Source organism: Lissotriton vulgaris, chromosome 3_1, assembly GCF_964263255.1.
Source record: "Lissotriton vulgaris chromosome 3_1, aLisVul1.2, whole genome shotgun sequence".
Lineage (NCBI taxonomy): Eukaryota > Metazoa > Chordata > Amphibia > Caudata > Salamandridae > Lissotriton > Lissotriton vulgaris.
Window position 1 is genome coordinate 1,165,238,467 of NC_141689.1, and position 17,177 is coordinate 1,165,255,643.

A 17,177-nucleotide genomic window follows, 5' to 3' on the forward strand; every position below is an offset into this window, starting at 1 on the left:
TACATTTTTATAAAAATGGAACATTGGAACATAATCAATGATATGGAAATTATAATACGACCTGAGAGTGACCATAACCCCTTGTCCTTGAAATTTTTAACGAGCGATCAGATAAGGTTAAGGGAACCTGATCCTAGGGGTCCAGGGGTGATATCTATATCAAATGACAGGAGGAGAGTGAAGTGGTCACTAATTTCAAATGATGTAACAATTCAGTCCAACATTGAAAATGTGGTGACATGCGCTCTAAACAAAATGAAGTCAGTCGCTGTTGAAAAGGGTCAGGTTGATTTACATAAATTGATGGATTTCCATGAAAAATGTTTTTCCGAACTTAAATTTATTTTATCAAAGCCATGCAATCACAATACTGGGCATCTGAACCCCCCAAGAAGTAAATGGTATAACAGAGAATGTAGAGAGGCACACAGTCATCTCATAGAAAAAGTTAAAACCGGAGACACTTGTGCCGTCAAAGAGGCCAGGAAAAGGTACAAAAAAGTACAATGGGTGGCAAAAAAGGAATGGGAAGATGAATTTTGGGCAGATCTTCTGGAAGCCAGTAAATCGAACGACCAGGTTAAATTCTGGGACATTGTCAAATGTGGAAAGGATGGTGAGTCTCGCACTCCATCCAACCATGTTTGCCCGGAAGACTGGATCAAACATTACTCCTCCCAATTCTGTCCGGTAGCATTTGACTCCCCGTCCAGACTGGCTATGCTGCCGGTAACAACTTCTGGCAATTTGAATTTGACCCTGTCCTTCACCGAAGCAGAAACAGAATATGCACTGGGGCTAACTAAGAGGGGGAAGGCACCTGGGTTGGACCAAATCCCGGCAGACCTCTTTAAAGCGAATACAGGTCTATGGGTACCTTATCTAACATATATAGCTAACATCATTGCGAGAGGTGCCCACATTCCCAAGACTTGGAAAGGGGCGGAGATACTCCCCATACACAAAAAGGGCGATAGAACAAACCCAGGAAACTATCGCCCTATTAGCCTAATTGACAGCTTCCAAAAGGTTTTTGCCCGCATGATTTTGGTGAGGGTTCATGGGTGGATGGAAATAGAAGGAATTTTATCCCCTTTACAGGCGGGCTTTAGACCCGGTACAAGCACCATAGACCAGGTCCTGAGGTTTTGCATGATTTTTTGGAAATTTGTTATACTTGGCGGCGGTACCATCTTTGCTGCATTTATAGACCTAAAATCAGCATTCGATTTGGTGCCGAGGGGTAAGCTATGGCAGGTACTAAGGGACCTAGGAATGCCGGGGGAGTTAGTGGAAATTATCATTAGACTTCATGAAGATAATTTCGCTAGGGTCAGATGGGGGGCACAAGGCCAATTTACAGACTCTTTTCCAGTCTCCCGAGGAGTCCGCCAGGGGTGCGTTCTCGCACCCACTTTATTTTTGCTCTTTATAGACCAGGTAGTGAAATTTTTTGGGTCAATCAACACCGATGCTCCGTCTCTGGCGGGGACAAAATTCCCATTGTTGATTTTTGCGGACGACACCCTCCTCTTATCTAAGACGAGAGGGGGTCTGCAGAGGGCACTAAATCATTTTGAGGAATACTGTAACCGTAATGACCTTCAGATAAATGTGGGGAAAACCAAATTTATGGTTTTCTCCAGGAAAAAACCCATACGTAGTAGTGTACAACTTAATGGGGTTAACCTAGAACAAGTTGACACGATGACGTATCTGGGGGTCACTCTGGATTGCCGATTGTCCTGGAAACCACAAATAGAGACCCAGCATTTAAAACTGTCCCAACTCACTGGCTGCCTTTTGCGGGAGCAAAAGAAATCGATTACCAAAAGGGTAGCCCCGGCTTTACAAATTTATGATGTTAAAATCAATGCTGCGACATTGTACGGGGCAGAGCTATGGGGTTTTATGGACCTTTCAGGCCTGTACAAAATCCAGTGTAGGTTCCTTCGCAGTTTGGTGGGACTTCCCCAATCAACACCACTGAACCCTCTGTGTCACGATATGGGCTGCCGTCCAATAACGGACATGGCCCGATACAGAGTAGTGTCTACCTGGAGGCGTCTATGGACTACGGAGGAGCTGTCACTCTTTGCAAAGGAGGTATCTGAGGTGAAGGCTATTGGGGGCTCAGAAAGAATCCCGTGGCTGCAGATGGTGAGAAAGACCCTGGTTGACATGGGTCTTAGCCACCTGTGGTCCACACCAGGTATTAGCAACTTCCCCTCTAAAAAGGACTTTAAGAGCCTATTTTGGGCTTCTACCCGCCATTCTTTGGCCCAAGCATCCAGTTCTGAAGATCTGACTGGGCGTTTTTTGAGATTTAAATTGGATCCGGTCCGTGAGCTATATTGGGACCTTATCTCAAAGTCTCTAGATAAAAAATTGTATCACCAATTTCGGGTGGGCACCTTACCCCTCAATTCCTTTACAGCAACGTGGAACAACAAAAATAGTAATCAATGTAGCCACTGCCCTGGGTGCAAGGAAACAGAGGGTCATTTTTTGTTTGCTTGCCCACGATACAGCGAACCCCGTTCAAAATGGTTAAAACCCATTTTTAAACGCATGAACTGTAATAAATCCTCAGACGCAATATGGGTTTTAAAAACAAACACAACGGATTTTATTGTGATATGCTTGGCAAAATATCTAGGTTGGGCTTGGGTAATCAGAGCAAGAAGGAATCCAACTGCTATCTGATTAAACAAAGAGTGTAAGCTGTATAGTGCCCACCACCAATACTTGTCACACCTATTTTATAGTTTTTATGGAACACGTAATGTCTTTATTTAGTTGTATAATGGTTTAATAACTTTTTAAACCTTGGATTTAAGTTTGATACATAGTGTTGATTTTATACTAACTTTTTTCCTTCATATATAAGATTTTGATTTGTATCATGAATTGCTGTTGACTTTGTTGTAAATGTTTTGTTAAAGTTGTCTTTTATGATTTTATTTATCGAAATAAAGACATTAAAACCTGAAACCTGACTCTCTTTTCATTTTCTGTTTTCTCTATTGCCTCTCAGATGCCTCAGTTGTTTGTTACTGATTGTGTTATTCTATATATGCAGTGATAATCCTGCCTCCATAGCCAAACACCCCTGCCAAGGCGGCCGGCCCGACGGGGTTGTAGGTGGCTTGCTGTGTACTCCCCTGCTCCCATAATACATCATTCGTACATATTCGCAATGTTACTGTGCCTGCCAGTTTATGGTTGTAGGCAGTAAGTGTAACTGTACTCCTAATGTTGGTCTTTAATAAAGGTTTAATCAAATAAAAATACAAAAAAAAAGGCCCTTGACCAAATAGTTAATGTCTCCTACTATTTAGCCAGTGGGCCACGTAAATAGCAGAGATAAATCACTATTTCAAGTCAAGTCAAGTCAGGAATTTATATAGCGCGCTACATACCCAGAGGGTCTCAAGGCGCTTGAGGAAGGGATGGGAATAACTTGTTGAATATCCAGGTTTTAAGTTGCTTTCTGAATGCTAGGTGGTTCTGAGTGCGACGTAGGTGAGTGGGGAGTGAGTTCCATGTTTTAGCTGCGAGGTAGGAGAAGGATCTACCACCCATGGTGGTTTTATTGATGCGAGGAATGGTAGCAAGGGCTTGGTTGGAAGATCGTAGCTGGCGAGGGGGGGGTGTAGAAGGAAAGTCGTGTGTTGAGGCATTCGGGTCCGAGTTCGTAGAGTGCTTTGTGAGCGTGGGTTAGGAGGCGGAAGGTAATCCTCTTATTGACGGGGAGCCAGTGGAGGTTTTTCAGGTGGTTAGAGATATGGTCTTTACGGGGGATGTCTAGTATTAGTCTGGCTGATGCGTTCTGGATGCGTTGGAGTTTTTTCTGGAGTTTTGCGGTGATACCGGCGTATAGGGTGTTTCCGTAGTCCAGGCGACTTGTAACCAGTGCATGGGTGACTGTTTTTCTGGTTTCGGTGGGGATCCAGCGAAATGTTTTTTTGAGCATGCGGAGGATGTTGAAGCATGAAGATGAGACTGCGTTGACTTGTCTATTCATAGAGAGTGAGGAGTCCAGGATGATGCCCAGGTTCCGTGCGTGGTCCGTCGGGATGGGTGCTTTTCCAAGGGCCTCTGGCCACCAAGAGTTGTCCCAAGCGGAGGGGGAGGTGCCTAAGATAAGGACTTCTGTTTTGTCTGAGTTAAGTTTCAGACGGCTGTGCTTCATCCACTCTGCTACTTCTTTCATACCTTCATGTAGGTTGGTTTTGGCGGTGTTGGGGTCTTTGGTGAGTGATAGGCTCAGTTGGGTGTCATCTGCGTAGGAGATGATGTTGAGGTTATGTTGGCGAGCAATGGTCCCGAGGGGGCTCATGTATACGTTGAAGAGGGTGGGGCTGAGTGATGAACCTTGGGGTACGCCGCAGATGACTTCAGTGGCCTCGGATTTAAATGGTGGGAGGCGGACTCTCAGGGTTCTTCCAGTGAGGAATGAGGTGATCCATTCCAGTGCTTTTCCTTGGATCCCGATGTTTTTGAGGTGCTGTAGAAGAGTGCTATGGCAGACTGTACAAAATAGAGAAAACAGCACTCCTGTAAAGCAGTAATTGTAACAGTTAGGGCAAGATAGATGGCCCCTGGTATGTAAGACTCTAGTATTTATAGAGTAAACACAAAAGCATTCAATAAGGTGACATTCAATGGCAATGATTCAGATATAGAGTTCTGAGATATAGTCCATTTGTTTTTTGTTATCTTCAATCTTTATTCTTATAGTTCCAAAACACAGGTTTTCCCAGCAAGATTAAACATCACCAACACGTGTTTCGTCCTACACAAGGACTTTTTCAAGGCTGGAAAATTACAAAAAATACATAATGTAATAATTCATGTTAAAAATGTATGAATACAAATAGTGAGAACAATTAAAAACCATATATACATTAGTGTTATATACAAGCTGACCTGGCCTTTTATGTCCAACTTAAGGTAACAGGACAGGCAGACCTGGATCTTATGAAACATAGCCTCTGGTATCAGCAAGTAAACACAATATCACCAACAAATACATAAAAATAACATAGAACATTGACAATCCCAAAGCGGGATATCTTTGATAATGAAAGGAATCCCTATGGGCCAGGACATAATAAAACATAAGATTTAGAGCATATGATGCTCTTAGGACTAAATATATACATATACCCATATGGGGCTGGGCAAATAATGCACTAAGTACTGTCAGAACTATATATATGCAGATGCACCCACCTTGTAGAGGGTGAACTTGGAAGTCCGAAGGGTATCCAAAGTGGAATGGTAGACCAAATTTGTAGAAAAGAATAGTATGTCTGAGGAGAAAAAGGCACAATAAATGTCTAGATTAGGGAATTAAGATGACTGACGCTTGTGTCCAAAGCACTCAACTCGTACTGTAACTAAGCAGAATAGAATATCACTAACAAGGTAAGGTAAAGTATGCAGCTGAATAAACGTGGGGTAAGAGTCTGGGAGGTGAAAACAACCGTATAGAGTCTAAGGACAGAGTAGCTGGGATGTATATAGCTACCACAAAACATGGTAAAGGATATGCAACAGCAATATATTGGTGCAGTTAATACTAGAAATGGCTTAGCCCATATGTATAGAAGTCTAGACAAAGTAACTCACCCAGAATTCCAATAAAAGGTGTGAAGTTAGAGTTCGTAAGGTAACATTTAGCAATCATCCGGTCCAAAAAATCAATCACAAAGGTCACATCTGACCTGGCCAGTACGCTGTAGACAAGAGAGAACGGGTAGGTCACACAAAGTCCCGCAAACGTAAAAAGCAGCTGCGCATGTATACATGCAATTTTAAACGTGCTGGGAAATAGACGGTAACCACACCGGGACCCACAAGAAATCGAGAAAAGTATCAAGTTAATAACAACCTCATTACATGGAGAACAATGTGAAGTCCACTAGTGGATAATATTCAAGCAAAATAGCATTGCTACATTATGGGGAGAAGATACTAGTAAAGTAATGTAGACGAAACTCACCTAACTGCACAGTAAGCAGAGTATATAGTAAAGGTCAGTTTCTCATGGGCGAACGTGGACCGGAGAGTATGTAATAGGGAAAGACGACAACCATGATAAGTTGAGACGCTACAAGGGGCAAGTACCAAAAGTTAATTAGAATACGGTAACCAGGCTGTTAAGTATTACCCAAACATAGAAACGTTAACTGGCCACTGGGGTACACTTACCCTGAGTTTAGGGCTGTTACATGACCTCAATCGGACGGTATCTGGAGCGCGGAACGCCAAGGTGCAACAGGTGGCATTATATGCAGTCGCCGACTAAAGTGAAACCGCCGCCACACACGTGGACCGACGGGTCATAAACATAAGGAAAGGACTAATACGTGTAAAAGCCGACTCACCAGAAGCAGCGTGGCATCCATCTTGGAATATCCATAGGGATTAAGGACAAACCAAAGTACTGGCCAAGACTATATGGAATACGATAGTAAAATAATTATTTGGACACAAGTGCAAGCCGTAACAAGCTCCCAAAAATTGTATCTAGACATGAGAGATGAAAGTGCAGGAATGTTTACGGGATATATGAGTTAAATAAGCTTCAGTGAGAGAAAGACTGATGCCATGAGGCTCATAGAACGGTTATGCACAAAGGGTTGAGAAATTTCCTGTATAGGTTGAACATCATGTACAACATAGTGGCATAAATGTAGATATATAGTTTTACAGAAACATATGTACATTCAATCTAATCTTTGAGGAAAACGTGAAGCTCACGGTCAATATTAAGACCCATATCTACCGCTCGTAGTTTTATTAACCATTGAGATTCACATTTCCTCAATGTGTTTGTTCTGTCCCCTCCTCTAGGGTGAGCTTTTACCTCCATGATACCATGAAATTTAACCGCAATGATTTCAGAGCCAGCATGTACAGTATTGTAATGAACTGCTAGTGGATAGCTTCTGTTGTGATTGCGGATTGCTCGTATGTGTTCTTGTATTCTTTCTTTCAATGGTCTAGTGGAGCTGCCAACATAGATTAGACCACACTGGCACACTATACAGTAAACACAGAATTTGGTGTTGCAATTAATGAAATCATTAATCTGATACATGTGGGGCGAGTTGTATTTGAAACTCTTCTTTTTATCATCAGCAAATTGACATATGCAGCATTGAGTGCATTTGTAGAAACCCTTAGGTTTATTGGGAAACCATATATTGGGGTTGTCGGTAGGTGCAGGTTCTTTAATTATGGACGGACTTAGTCGATTCCTAAGAGTATGTCCTCGTTTGTATACAAATCTGAGTTTACTTGTCAAATAGGGATCCAGATCTGGGTCCATTCTAAGAATGTTCCAGTGTTTGTTTATTTTCTTGTACACCTGGCTGCTGTGAGAATTGAACTGGGTAATAAAAGCTACCTTCTCTATGTCAGTTTTTTTGTTTTTCTTCCTTTTCTTGGTTTTTTGTTTCAGAGTCTCAGACCTAACCACCTTGTTGATGCGATTATGAGCCTTGTTCAATGTTGACCTGTCATAGCCTCTCACTGCAAAGCGTTCTTTGAGATTATTTATTTCATGTTGAAAATCTATGTCGCGACTGCAATTGCGACGTAATCTGGTCATCTCACCAAATGGTATAGCTATGATTTGTGATATAGGGTGTGCACTGCTTGCATGCAACACAGCATTACAAGCGGTACTCTTACGGAACAGTTTACTTTCCAATTTGTTGTTATTCACAAACAGGGTTATATCCAGAAAATATACACTGCTCTTACTGTAGTGTGAGGTGAAGCCAAGATTGTATGTGTTGTCATTATTTATATGTGACAAACTGATTTAGCGATGTTTCATCCCCTCCCCAAATTAAAAAAATATCATCTATATATCGACACCAAAAAATGATGTGATTAGATAAATCTGGGGGACCATTTTTCCAGATATGGAATTCCTCAAAGAATCCCATATATATATTAGCAAATGAGGGCGAAAATTTTGCCCCCATAGCTACACCTGAGTGTTGGTGGAACCATTTTTTGTTGTGAACAAAATAGTTGTTGTTGAGAGCAAAGCGGGTGAATTCCAATATCATTTCAGTATGGTAATATAGAGTAGCATCACGTTTAGCTAGAAAATATGTGAGAGCCTCCATGCCTTTAACTACTGGGATACTGGTGTATAAAGCACAAACGTCTAGTGTCACCAGTAGGGCATCATCCATCCATGACAAATCCTCTAGTTTGTTGAGGAGGTCCTTAGTATCCTCTATGTAAGAGGGTAAATTGCGTACAATTGGTTGCAATGTAATATCTATGTACTCAGAGATATGTTCTGTGACACAGCCAATTCCCGATATTATGGGTCTGCCCGGCGGTTGAGTGGTGCTCTTATGTATTTTAGGAAGAATATAAATATAAGCTGACATGGGATTAGGGTTGTAAAGATACTTAAGTTCTGCATCAGACAAAACTCCCATGCTATGCCAATATTTTAACATTTTCTCTAAGCAGTTATTGACTTTAGAAGTAGGATTAGCTGGAATACAGGTGTAAGATGAAGTGTCCGTAAGTTGTCTGTCTATTTCGGAGAAATAATCGTTTTTATCCATGAGGACAATGTTCCCTCCTTTGTCAGCCTCTTTAAAAACCACATTGTCATAGCTGCATAGTTGTTTAAGGGCTCTCCTTTCCTGAGTATTAATGTTGTCACATAATGTGGTAGAAGACCATTTGAATTTATTCTCTAATTTATAGAGTTCTGTAGTTACCTCTCTGAAAAAACAATCAATCAGATTATCATGCGGTAGTTGTGGTACAAAGATAGATTTATTTTTTAGACCACTACTTGATGTAAGGTTGTCGTCAATACCCAAATCTGTCATGATGTCATGTATTTCTGGAGGGGTGTCAATACTATCATCCAGTTCTAATAACATTTGTATATTTTGCATGTCTTGAATAGATTGACCACTTTCCGCTACAGTATACACAGGAATGATGTGTTTATAATCAATCTGTCCTCTATTATATTGAACAGTACAGAAGAAAATGTTCTGAAAAAGGGCCTAAATTTTTGTCCAATGATTAAGCCAGATTTTGTTTCTTTACTTGTTGATTTGTTTAAATTCACCAGAAGACTGAAATTAAAAAAGTTTTTTGATGCAAACAAAAAATTGTCAACCATTCCTGTGTATACTGTAGCGGAAAGTGGTCAATCAATCCATGGCAGCTTATATTTATATTCTTCCTAAAATACATAAGAGCACCACTCAACCGCCGGGCAGACCCATAATATCGGGAATTGGCTGTGTCACAGAACATATCTCTGAGTACATAGATATTACATTGCAACCAATTGTACGCAATTTACCCTCTTACATAGAGGATACTAAGGACCTCCTCAACAAACTAGAGGATTTGTCATGGATGGATGATGCCCTACAGGTGACACTAGACGTTTGTGCTTTATACACCAGTATCCCAGTAGTTAAAGGCATGGAGGTTCTCACATATTTTCTAGCTAAACGTGATGCTACTCTATATTACCATACTGAAATGATATTGGAATTCACCCGCTTTGCTCTAAACAACAACTATTTTGTTCACAACAAAAAATGGTTCCACCAACACTCAGGTGTAGCTATGGGGGCAACATTTTCGCCCTCATTTGCTAATATATATATGGGATTCTTTGAGGAATTCCATATCTGGAAAAATGGTCCCCCAGATTTATCTAATCACATCATTTTTTGGTGTCGACATATAGATGATATTTTTTTAATTTGGGGAGGGGATGAAACATCGCTAAATCAGTTTGTCACATATATTAATGACAACACATACAATCTTGGCTTCACCTCACACTACAGTAAGAGCAGTGTAGATTTTCTGGATATAACCCTGTTTGTGAATAACAACAAATTGGAAAGTAAACTGTTCCGTAAGAGTACCGCTTGTAATGCTGTGTTGCATGCAAGCAGTGCACACCCTATATCACAAATCATAGCTATACCATTTGGTGAGATGACCAGATTACGTCGCAATTGCAGTCGCGACATAGATTTTCAACATGAAATAAATAATCTCAAAGAACGCTTTGCAGTGAGAGGCTATGACAGGTCAACATTGAACAAGGCTCATAATCGCATCAACAAGGTGGTTAGGTCTGAGACTCTGAAACAAAAAACCAAGAAAAGGAAGAAAAACAAAAAAACTGACATAGAGAAGGTAGCTTTTATTACCCAGTTCAATTCTCACAGCAGCCAGGTGTACAAGAAAATAAACAAACACTGGAACATTCTTAGAATGGACCCAGATCTGGATCCCTATTTGACAAGTAAACCCAGATTTGTATACAAACGAGGACATACTCTTAGGAATCGACTAAGTCCGTCCATAATTAAAGAACCTGCACCTACCGACAACCCCATTATATGGTTTCCCAATAAACCTAAGGGTTTCTACAAATGCACTCAATGCTGCATATGTCAATTTGCTGATGATAAAAAGAAGAGTTTCAAATACAACTCGCCCCACACGTATCAGATTAATGATTTCATTAATTGCAACACCAAATTCTGTGTTTACTGTATAGTGTGCCAGTGTGGTCTAATCTATATTGGCAGCTCCACTAGACCATTGAAAGAAAGAATACAAGAACACATACGAGCAATCCGCAATCACAACAGAAGCTATCCACTAGCAGTTCATTACAATACTGTACATGCTGGCTCTGAAATCATTGCGGTTAAATTTCATGGTATCATGGAGGTAAAAGCTCACCCTAGAGGAGGGGACAGAACAAACACATTGAGGAAATGTGAATCTCAATGGTTAATAAAACTACGAGCGGTAGATATGGGTCTTAATATTGACCGTGAGCTTCACGTTTTCCTCAAAGATTAGATTGAATGTACATATGTTTCTGTAAAATTATATATCTACATTTATGCCACTATGTTGTACATGATGTTCAACCTATACAGGAAATTTCTCAACCCTTTGTGCATAACCGTTCTATGAGCCTCATGGCATCAGTCTTTCTCTCACTGAAGCTTATTTAACTCATATATCCCGTAAACATTCCTGCACTTTCATCTCTCATGTCTAGATACAATTTTTGGGAGCTTGTTACGGCTTGGGCTTGTGTCCAAATAATTCTTTTACTATCGTATTCCATATAGTCTTGGCCAGTACTTTGGTTTGTCCTTAATCCCTATGGATATTCCAAGATGGATGCCACGCTGCTTCTGGTGAGTCGGCTTTTACACGTATTAGTCCTTTCCTTATGTTTATGACCCGTCGGTCCACGTGTGTGGCGGCGGTTTCACTTTAGTCGGCGACTGCATATAATGCCGCCTGTTGCACCTTGGCGTTCCGCGCTCCAGATACCGTCCGATTGAGGTCATGTAACAGCCCTAAACTCAGGGTAAGTGTACCCCAGTGGCCAGTTAACGTTTCTATGTTTGGGTAATACTTAACAGCCTGGTTACCGTATTCTAATTAACTTTTGGTACTTGCCCCTTGTAGCGTCTCAACTTATCATGGTTGTCGTCTTTCACTATTACATACTCTCCGGTCCACGTTCGCCCATGAGAAACTGACTTTTACTATATACTCTGCTTACTGTGCAGTTAGGTGAGTTTCGTCTACATTACTTTACTAGTATCTTCTCCCCATAATGTAGCAATGCTATTTTGCTTGAATATTATGCACTAGTGGACTTCACATTGTTCTCCATGTAATGAGGTTGTTATTAACTTGATACTTTTCTCGATTTCTTGTGGGTCCCGGTGTGGTTACCGTCTATTTCCCAGCACGTTTAAAATTGCATGTATACATGCGCAGCTGCTTTTTACGTTTGCGGGACTTTCTGTGACCTACCCGTTCTCTCTTGTCTACAGCGTACTGGCCAGGTCAGATGTGACCTTTGTGATTGATTTTTTGGACCGGATGATTGCTAAATGTTACTTTACGAACTCTAACTTCACACGTTTTTTTGGAATTCTGGGTGAGTTACTTTGTCTAGACTTCTATACATATGGGCTAAGCCATTTCTAGTATTAACTGCACCAATATATTGCTGTTGCATATCCTTTACCATGTTTTGTGGTAGCTATATACATCCCAGCTACTCTGTCCTTAGACTCTATACGGTTGTTTTCACCTCCCAGACTCTTACCCCACGTTTATTCAGCCGCATTCTTTACCTTACCTTGTTAGTGATATTCTATTCTGCTTAGTTACAGTACGAGTTGAGTGCTTTGGACACAAGCGTCAGTCATCGTAATTCCCTAATCTAGACATTTATTGTGCCTTTTTCTCCTCAGACATACTATTCTTTTCTACAAATTTGGTCTACCATTCCACTTTGGATACCCTTCGGACTTCCAAGTTCACCCTCTACAAGGTGGGTGCATCTGCATATATATATAGTTCTGACAGTACTTAGTGCATTATTTGCCCAGCCCCAATGGGTATGTGTATATATTTAGTCCTAAGAGCATCATATGCTCTAAATCTTATGTTTTATTATGTCCTGGCCCATAGGGATTCCTTTCATTATCAAAGATATCCCGCTTTGGGATTGTCAATGTTCTATGTTATTTTTATGTATTTGTTGGTGATATTGTGTTTACTTGCTGATACCAGAGGCTATGTTTCATAAGATCCAGGTCTGCCTGTCCTGTTACCTTAAGTTGGACATAAAAGGCCAGGTCAGCTTGTATATAACACTAATGTATATATGGTTTTTAATTGTTATCACTATTTGTATTCATACATTTTTAACATGAATTATTACATTATGTATTTTTTGTAATTTTCCAGCCTTGAAAAAGTCCTTGTGTAGGACGAAACACGTGTTGGTGATGTTTAATCTTGCTGGGAAAACCTGTGTTTTGGAACTATAAGAATAAAGATTGAAGATAACAAAAAACAAATGGACTATATCTCAGAACTCTATATCTGAATCATTGCCATTGAATGTCACCTTATTGAATGCTTTTGTGTTTACTCTATAAATACTAGAGTCTTACATACTAGGGGCCATCTATCTTGCCCTAACTGTTACAATTACTGCTTTACAGGAGTGCTGTTTTCTCTATTTTGTTTGGTTTCATGTGACGCACTTTCTAGTGTGCACTAACGGCATCTTTAGGTGGTAGGTGCCTTGAGTCTATAGAGCACCCTAATGATTACTTTGTTTTCATACAATGTGTACTTAACTTAAAGAAAAAAACAATTGTCTTTGTAGAGTGTGTGCGGACATTTCCCTCCTGGGAACACTACCGCCTTTTCTTTTCCTTTGCTATGGCAGACTGTGTCGAAGGCTGCGGAGAGGTCTAAGAGGATGAGGGCGACTGTGTCTCCATTGTCCAGTAGAGTACGAAAGTCGTCTGTTGCTGCGATGAGGGCGGTCTCCGTGCTGTGTTTGGCTCGGAAGCCGGACTGTGAGGAGTCGAGGGATTTGTTGGTTTCGAGGAAGGCGGCGAGCTGGTTATTGACGGCTTTCTCGATGACTTTGGCCGGGAATGGGAGGAGCGGGATGGGGCGGTAGTTTTTGAGTTCGGTGGGGTCCGCTGTGGGTTTTTTCAGAAGGGCGCTGATTTTTGCGTGTTTCCAGCTTTCCGGGAAGGTGGCGGAGTTGAGGGAGCAGTTGATGACGTCTCAGAGGTGTGGTGCTATGATGGAGTCAGCTTTGTTGAAGATGTGGTGAGGGCTCGGGTCTGTGGGGGATCCTGAGTGGATGGAGTTCATCAGGCGGATGGTGTCCTCGGTGGAGATTGGGTTCCAGTCGTTAAGGATGTTCAAGGGGGGTGAAGGTACGGCAGAAGATTGGGTGGGATGGTCTCTGGGTTGGTTGTCGAAGCTGTTGTGGATGTCTGCGATTTTGTTGTGGAAGAACGAGGCTAGGGAGTCGCAGAGAGCTTGAGAGGGGGTGATATCATTGGAGTTGGCTGAGGGGTTGGTGAATTCTTTGATGGTGTTGAATAGTTCCTTGCTGTTGTGGGCGTTGTTGTCTAGTCGGTCTTTGAAAGCGGCTTTCTTTGCAGACCGGATTAGTTGGTGGTGTATGCGGGTGGCGTTTTTGAAGGCGTCCCTGGTGCTGGTGTTTGGGTCTTTTTTCCAGGCCTTCTCGAGGGAGCGACAGAGTTTCTTCGATATCTTAAGATCATCGTTGAACCAGGAGGCGTTTTTGCTGCCAAGTTTGATTTGGCGTTTTTTCGGCGGTGCTAGGATGTCGGCGCTGTTGGAAAGCCATTGGGTGAGGTTAATCGCTGCTTGGTCGGGGTGAGAGGAGTGGGCAGGGGGGTTTTGAAGAAGCGATGAGGAGATCTGGTCGATGGTGATTTTGTTCCAGTTTCTACGCAGAGTGGGTTGAGGATGGTTGTTGGTAGGGGTCTTGTTGTAGGTAAAGTGAACGCAGCTGTGGTCCGTCCACTGGAGGGTAGTGGTGTGACTGAAGGAGACATGTTTGCTGGAGGTGAAGATGGGGTTGAGTGTGTGACCTGCGATGTGGGTAGGCGTAGAGACAAGTTGTTTGAGTCCGAGGTTGGCGAGATTGTCCAGAAGGGAGGTGGTGTTGCTGTCGTTGCTCTTTTCCAAATGAAAGTTGAGGTCTCCCAGTAGGATGTATTCCTCGGAGGGGAGGGCGTGTGGAATGATGAAGTCAGTGATAACGTCGCTGAATTTTGCACGGGGTCCTGGAGGTCTGTAGAGGAGAGTGCCTCTGAGTGTGGTCTTGGGGTCGGTGTGGATCTGGAAGTGAAGGTGTTCGGCGCTAGCGAGGTTGACGTCTGAGCTGGTAGAGATGCGGATGGAGTTCTTATGGACGATAGCGATGCCTCCTCCTGTTTGGTTGGTGCGGTCCTTACGGATGATCTTGTATCCTTCTGGGATGGCAATGGTGATGTCAGGGGCTGAGGAGGCGTTCATCCATGTTTCTGTCAAGAAGGCGACGTCAGGAGAGATGGTGTCTAGAAGATTCCAAAGTTCGATGGCGTGTCTGTGGACTGAGCGGGTGTTGAGCAGGATGCATTTTAGGTGGTTGGGGTCAGATATCTGTTTTGTGTCCGTGGATGAGGGGTTGATCTTGCTGCCGTCGAACTTGCAGGATTTGCAGGAAAAGGGACCATGGATGTGTCCAGGAGTGGCTTGGACGCAGTGGGGGAGACGGCCGAGGTTGAGGGCTAGGAGGGTGGCGGTGTTGTAAGTAATGCGGGGGAGATGGGTGGTACGGGGACCAGGGGGTCTGGCGCTGGGCGCGGTTCAGGCGCGGACGGGCGTAGACGGGCTTACCTTTGGCACACCTTCGGCGCGACCGGGGCGCGATCGCTGCGCGTGAACGCTGCGCGTGAACGCTGCGCGCGGGTGTGACTGTCATAAGCGGATAGTGGGGAGGGCGGAGCGAGGGAGGGGCGGCTGGGAGGCGGGCTGGATGTGCTGCTTCAGGCACAACAAACAAAATGGTGGGGAAAAACGAAACTGAGCCTGGGCGAGGTTGGGGCACAGGGAGGAGGGACGCTGAGGGCAAAGGTATCGGCACAAACAGAAAATACTTCTTCAAACCTCAAGCACACACCAATACAATCTGCGCGCTAGCTGCAAATGCAGAACCAGGGTTACAGAAAACACGAAGTGCACGCTAGCAGAATTTTATTTAAAGTTCCCAAAGTGCACGTTTTCAAGGCGCCAGCAATGGCAGGCAAAGCAAAGCGGCAGAAGCAGGCAGGTGAATAGCGCTACGATACCGGTTTCCAGCTCAGCAAAGCGCTATGGCAGTCAGGCAGGGGCAATTGGAGCGGCCGCTTCCTACGGAGTAGGAGAGGTCACAGGGGATCAGCAGGCAGGCGAGCCTTCTTAGTCCGTGTGAGGGAGGGGCGGCTGGGAGGCGGGAGGCGGGCTGGATGTGCTGCTTCAGGCACAACAAAAAAAATGGTGGGGAAAAACGAAACTGAGCCTGGGCGAGGTTGGGGCACAGGGAGGAGGGACGCTGAGGGCAAAGGTATCGGCACAAACAGAAAATACTTCTTCAAACCTCAAGCACACACCAATACAATCTGCGCGCTAGCTGCAAATGCAGAACCAGGGTTACAGAAAACACGAAGTGCACGCTAGCAGAATATTATTTAAAGTTCCCAAAGTGCACGTTTTCAAGGCGCCAGCAATGGCAGGCAAAGCAAAGCGGCAGAAGCAGGCAGGTGAATAGCGCTACGATACCGGTTTCCAGCTCAGCAAAGCGCTATGGCAGTCAGGCAGGGGCAATTGGAGCAGCCGCTTCCTACGGAGTAGGAGAGGTCACCTAATGTGTGCCAGTTAAATAGCTGCTACTGTTTGTTTGTGTACATAACCAGTGTTACCGCCAAGCTCAGTTGAATAATCTGGGGATAATAAAAAGTTGAGTCCGCTTTTTTCGTCATTAATTGTCCTGCTGTGGTAGTTAAATCATGCGCCACTCGCCCGTGTCACCAAAAAGACTGGGAGTCCTGGAATACCTCTCCCATCTGAGATGCCCCCTGAGCACATAGAAAGTGAAACTGAAATGAGCCTAATGGCTCATTTCAGTTTTGGTTTCTGTGCAATGACGACAGCGCAACGTGCGCGCAGATCGCCATTGCACACAAACCGGGGTGGGGCTCAGGAGCTGGGGAAGCTCTTTCCCAGCTCCCGAGGCTTTGGGGGTGAAAATGAAATCCCTCTGGTGCCTGCACCAGAGGGATTTCTGGTGCGGTGTGCCATGACGGCCGGGAGCCGTAGTGCACACATGAGCACTGTTGCGCACAATGGTGCCCAGATGTCGTGCGCATCGAAGGGGTTAAAGAGCCAGAAGGAGTGAAAACTACAGAAGCATTACAGCAAGCAAACACTGAGGCAATCATAGGGCACGGACTGTATAAGAGTGTAGGGGAAACAAAAACAAAATAGTGTCATAGAGCGATTGAGACAGTGCAAAGATGTACAGGGAAGGCCTGTGGCTGGTGGGAGCAGAGGCAGACAGAGGTTTGCAGAGACAGAGCAGAGAATCAAGCAGGAATGAAGAGCCCAAGGCTGTCAGTTATGTGCATTATACCTCAGCATGTTAAGAACCATGCCTATGATTGTCATCTAACACTTCCATAACATCCTTCCTCCTTCCACTTTCTAATACCGTAGTCACCAAGTGCACCTAATCTAAA